Here is a 6,474-nt window from a genome sequence, read left to right as displayed (position 1 = left end):
GCCCGCAACGGGTCGATTCTGCTCCCGAGGCTCTGGAGGGGCCGGGTCGGCCGGACGCGGGTCTGCGGGGGGACGTCGGTCGCTCACATATCGACCGAGACGCCCCCGGCGGATGAGAGCCTCGATCTCGTCCCGAAGCTGGAAGCAGTCCTCCGTGTTGTGGCCGTGGTCTCGGTGGTACTCACAGTACGCCCGGGAGGGCCTCTTCCCAGGGATCCTCCGCATCTGTCTCGGGGCCGGGAGGTCCTCCCGCCCCTTGATCTCCATAAGGATCTGGGCTCGGGGAGTCAGGAGAGGGGTGTACCGGTTGAAACGTCGGGGCGGAGAACGAGGGCGTGGGGCGCCGTGGTTCTGCGCCGGCGACGGGCTTCTGCGCCGACGCTGAGGCGTCGGGCTCCTCCTCTGGCGTGCCTCTTTCCGTCTTTTCTTCCCAAGCTTTTGAGGGATCTCGGCGGCCTCCTTGCTCCGATGGGCGGCCGCCTCCTCGGCGTCCGCATACTGGTTCGCCCGGGACAACAGCTCTGGGAAGCTCCGCGGCAGGCGTTTGTCCAGGGAGAAGGTGAGTCTGCCCTTCCGGAAGCCACGCTTCAGGGCTGAAAGAGCTACCTCCTGACTCAGGTTCCGGACCTCCAGCGTAGCCCTGTTGAAGCGGGTAAGATAATCCCGCAGGCTTTCTCCCTTGTTTTGCCGGACATCAAAGAGGGAGTCGGAGACCAGTCGCCGCCGGCTACTGACGGCGAAATGAGTGATGAAGAGGCGAGTGAACTGGTCGAAGGACCGGATTGAGTCAGCCTCCAGCCCGGCGAACCACGCCCTCGCCGGGCCACGGAGGGTTGCCGGGAAAGCCTTGCAGAGAAGGGGATCTGATGCTCCGTGGAGGAGCATAAGGGTCCTGAAACTCTCGACGTGATCCCGCGGGTCCGCCGCCCCGTCATAGGGCTCGATCGCCGGCATTTTGAACCCCGGCGGATTCGGGGTCCGCAGGATCCTCGAGGCGAGCGCCGGTTGGGAGGAGATCTCTAAGTCGGCGAAGGGATCTTTGGAATGGCCCTTCAGGACCTGGAGTTGTCGGTGGAGATCGTCCACCCGCCGGTCCAGGGAGCGCGACCGGTGGGTGGGAGACAAGGAGCGGCGAGAGGGGGACCGACTGGAGCGCGGGTTCCTCGAAGACTGGGGGGTCTGGGAACGCGCCCGGGCCCGCCTCTCGTACTCCGCGCAGCTCCGGTGGGAAGGTCCCGGCAGAATGGAGCGTGCTCGAGAATCCTCCTCACACCGGCGCTCCTCCCCGTGGGAGAGGAAGGAGTGCGGGTTGAGGAGGACAGGCGAACGCTCAGGCAGCGGCGGCTCCTGAGCCCGCTGCGGCGCCCGGGACATCGCACCCTGCAGATTCTGCACCGCCTCCGCGAGGGTGCGAACCTGCTGGGTTAGCTGGTCGAACTGGGCGGCTTCGACCATCTGAATGGGCGGTGGGGCGGTGGAGTGTTGCTGAGAGTGTGTTGGAGATGCAGCGGCCTCCCGGCCAGTAGCGCGAGAGGCCCCGCGACCGGAAGCATTGGAAGCTCCACGACCACCTCGCCGTGCCATTACGATCGCTCTGAGATCCGGTCCCTTCCTCTAGCGCCAACTGTTGCTGGGGGTCCAAACCGAGAACGATTGGCACAGCGGTGTGAACGGGGTTCCCTTTGAATTGCTTTGGTTGCGCTCCGCCCTCCGCCGGGAAACCTGCAAGCAAGCCTCGCACCACCACCAGGGTAGTGGGGGCCCTCCGACGATCAAGTCAGGGGAGATCGAAGGAGAAGGAGAAGGAGAGATAGCAGGTAAGATGATATTCGGGAAAATCTTGCTTACCCTCCCCCATTTCCCCACCCAGCCGCATATATACCAGGCTGGGGGGTTTTTCTGGGGATTGGTCATCGTGTGGCACGATGGGGTTGCCACTGACGTGGCCGTTACAGGGCGTCGTGGGGCAGCGCCGGGTACGGCCATGGCAGGGCGTAGTGGAGCTCCGCTTTGTACGATTGTTACAGGGAATCGTGGGGCAGCGCCGGATTCGGCCGTTGCAGGGAGTAGTGGAGCAGGGGGCCGTGGCGTGCCTCAGGAGAACAGTCTGTTGTTGTCAAGAGATTGCCGACCCGAGGTCGGATTGCTGGATCAAGGGGCAACCGACTCGGGGTCGGACTGCGGAGCCGAAGATATCCGACCCGAAGTCGGATTGCTGGATCAAGGGGCAGCCGACTCGGGGTCGGACTGCGGAGCCGAAGATATCCGACCCGAGGTCGGATTGCTGGATCAAGGGGTAGCCGACTTGCAGTCGGGCTGCGGAGCCGAAGATATCCGACCCGAGGTCGGATTGCTGGATCAAGGGGCAGCCATAGTCTTCCTGGGCGCGCGTGCCGGTCACGCGGGGCATGGTGGCTAAGTTCCCCCGTAACAGCCTCAAATTCTCAACTCTTGAGAATATGCATCATCATCTTATTAATTTCTTGGACGATTCATGGACACATAAGAACATGAATGAAAAGAATGCCCATTCTAATAAATTCATTATTAGGTCAAGTTCAAATTTATGTCCCAGAATAAAATAATGCGTCAGCCAAATTGGCTTCTAGGGCATACTTCTAACACATCAAATTTAGAATCAAATTTACCTAAGTTATCTTTGCTGTTATTATGAATGAAACACCTACATCCAAAAACATGAAAATAGTTTACTTTAGGCTTTCTATTTCTCCAAAGTTCATAAGGTGTTTTCTTTATAATGGGTCTTAATAAAACTCTATTTATTACATGACATGATGTATTAATGGCTTCTCTCCAAAAGTACTTAGGGAGGTTACTTTCACACAGCATGGTTCTAGCCATTTCCTCTAGAGTTCTATTCTTTCTTTCTACAACTCCATTTTGTTGTGGTGTCCTAGGTGCAGAGAAATTATGAGTTATCCCCTTTTTACTACAAAATTCGTCAAATAGATGATTTTCAAATTCCCTTCCATGATCACTCCTAATAGCTATAACTGAAGCATTTCTTGAATTAGTAAATTCTTTATGAAATTTCTTAAACACTGAAAATGCTTCATCTTTATGAGCTAAGAACATGACCCATGTGTATCTAGAAAAATCATCTACAATGACAAGGCCATACTTGTTTCCACCAAGACTTGTAGTTCTAGTTGGTCCAAATAGATCCATGTGTAGTAGTTCAAGGGGTCTAGTAGTAGTGACACAATTTATGGACTTAAAAGAGCTCCTAGATTGTTTGCCATATTGACACGCTTCACAAATTTTATTTTTCTCAAATTTTAGTTTTGGCAAACCTATTACAGGATCTCTTTTAACTAGTTTTGATATTGTATCCATACTTGCATGACCTAACTTACGGTGCCATAGCCAACTTATATCATTAACCTTAGTATCACTAGCTACTAGGCAAGGGTTATTTTTGGCAAGATCTTCAAGATCTACTACGTACACATTTCTACGTCTTATTCCTTTGAATACTAAGCTATTGTCAATTGAGTTGGTTATGATGCATAGGGTTGGCTTAAACAGAACATCAAAACCCCTATCACATAATTGACTTATGCTAAGTAAGTTATGCTTAAGACCATCTACAAATCGTACATTATCAACAAAGGTTGAGGAGGTGATTTGTACTTTATCTATACCAACGATGTGACCTTGGTTATTGTCTCCAAATGTCACTGCACCTCCCTTTTTAGGCTCAAGGGTGAAGAATTGCTCTTTATCACCCGTCATGTATCTTGAGCAGCCACTATCCAAGTACCAACAGTTTTTGTCGACCTTGGCTGCAAGACACTCCTACACAAGGAAATCATACAATTTTAGGTACCCAAGTTTTCTTGGGTCCTTCATGGTTAGTAATGTTGGTTCCTTTTGGAACCCAAACCTTTTTAATTTTTCTTTTAGCTTTTCCTTTTCTATGGTCACACACATTAGCTTTATGTCCTATTTTTCCACAGCAAAAACATGTTATATTCTTAATTTTGCTTTCCCCTGCTTTCACAAAAAAATTGCTAAGGAGCTTTTGCTTATTCTTAGGTTTATACCCTAAACCAGCTCTATTAAACATAGCTCGTTGATTATTAAGTATTATTTCTAATTTTTCAGAACTATATGTAAACTTTTCTACAAAAGGTTTGTATTTTTCAAGTTCTTGTGCTAACTTTTGTTTTTCTGTTTTTAGTATGTTTAAGTCTTTTGTGAGATTATCTCTTATAGTTTGTTTATCGTTTTTAAGTTCTGAAATTTTCTTGGTTAGTTTTTCGTTATCTTTAATTAAGGTATTAGTTTTTTGAATTAACATTTGCTTGCTTGTTTTAAGTTCTAAATTTTCTTTAATCATAAAATCCTTATCCTTAATTAATTTATCGTATTTATGGAAGTGAGATTGATTGGTTAGTTTTAGCTCTTTATTCTTAAGATTTATTGTCTTATATTCATCCATTAATTCATTAAACGCATCATACAATTCATCAAAGGTAAAATCTAAATGTGTTTCAGATGTTACCTCATTTTCGTTCGCCATAAAACAGAAGTTGGCCTTTTCCTCTTGTTCCTCATCCGATGATGATGATGATGAATCGGAATCCGTTAAGGTGGAGACGAGGACTTTCTTTTTCTTATATTTGCTGGCCTTCTTGAGCAAGGGACAGTCAACTCTGAAATGTCCCGACTTCTTGCATTCATAACATCCGATTTCTTCATTTTCCCTTTTCTTACCTTTATCCTTGTAGTAGGAACTTGAGGGACCTCTCCTCTGATGAAAGGACTTCTTTCGGTTGATGAATTTTCTGAACTTTCTCACGAGAAGAGCCTCATCATCATCTCCCTCATTATCTTCTTCTTCACTGCTGCTACTGCAAGATAAATCCTTGTTAGAAGAAGTAGATTTGAGAGCTATAACCTTTTTCTTATGAGAGGATTCTTCTTCGTTGTGTTGTTTCATTGTGAGCTCGTGCGTCATTAGGGATCCAAGAAGCTCCTCAAGTGAAAGCTTGTTCAAGTCCTTGGCTTCTTGGATTGCCGTTACCTTGGCCTCCCATGATCTTGGCAAACATCGAAGAATCTTCCTGACAAGGTCACTGTTAGTATAATTTTTGCCAAGGCTTTTTAGGCCATTGACAATATCAGTAAATCTAGTAAACATGCAAGTGATAGTTTCATTAGATTCCATCTTAAATAGTTCATATTATGAACTAGTATGTTTATTTTAGATTCTTTTACTTGATTCGTGCCCTCGTGGGTCACTTCAAGCCTATCCCATATTTCTTTTGCAGAATTGCAAGTTGAGACTCTATTGAATTCATTACGGTCTAAGGCACAATAAAGCACATTCATTGCTTTGGCATTTAGTTGTGCATTCCTAATATCATTGTCATCCCAATCTTTTTCAAGTTTGGGTATAATAACACCCTCTACAAAAATTGATGGGATGTATGGTCCATTAACTATAGTGCTCCAAATCTCATAGTCTTGAGCTTAGATAAATATCCTCATCCTAGCCTTCCAATAGGAGTAGTCGGTTCCATTAAAGAATGGAGGTCTATGGATGGATTGCCCCTCAATATGAGAAGATCCAAATGGGGTTGTCGTTTTGATCTTTTACTCTTTTGATAGAAGAGTTTCCGCTCTGATACGACTTGTTGCCCAAAAAGACAACCCAAGAGGGGGGGATGAATTGGGTTTTAAGTAATTATTGCAATTAAAAACTTTGTGAGTAACTAATTAAAACTTATTGCAAGTGGATTAATTAGTTTACTATATGCAGTGAATGAAGGGAATAGAAGAGACAATGAAACAATCACAAACACAAGAGATTTTATAGTGGTTCAGAGCTAACCCTTGCTCATACGTCCACTCCCCAAGCTTCACTTGGGAGTTCACTGTAATTCCTCGGATTACAGCCGGTTGTTTTACAAGCTCACAACCCAACTTGTTGTTTTACGAGATCACAACGAACTCGGTCGGTTTTCACAGGCTCACCGACTAGAACCACCCGATTGTTTTCCCGGGATCACAATCGAACCCTTACACCGTTGGTTTTAACTTTGGCTCACCAACAAACCTCAACACCCTTGATTCAATCCCCTGATTGAATCAAGTAAGAAAAGTAGTTTGAAAACAGTACAAGGATAGCTTCTTGAGAAGCGTATATAAACAATATGAACAAAGAAGAGTTAGAAGCCCTCAAACAGATTTTTGGATGTGGAGAAAGGGGCTTCTCAAACTCTGCAACTCCTCTTGAATGTGCTGAAGATTTGCTGTCAGATGAGGAGTCTTGAATACGAGGAAGACGTTTGGAGGATGGACTTCAATGCACTTCTTCCTTCTTTCTCTTGTATTTACTCTAGAGAGGCTTTGGTAGGTGGAAATCCCTTTTGCTTTTAATGGAGTCTCTTACTTCGTATCTATTACTGTTCAATCTGGCTATTTAAGCAATTTCCATAGAAAACT

The sequence above is a fragment of the Phoenix dactylifera genome, unplaced genomic scaffold (genome assembly GCF_009389715.1).
Source record: "Phoenix dactylifera cultivar Barhee BC4 unplaced genomic scaffold, palm_55x_up_171113_PBpolish2nd_filt_p 000399F, whole genome shotgun sequence".
Classification (NCBI taxonomy): domain Eukaryota; kingdom Viridiplantae; phylum Streptophyta; class Magnoliopsida; order Arecales; family Arecaceae; genus Phoenix; species Phoenix dactylifera.
This window is presented reverse-complemented; position numbering follows the sequence as displayed.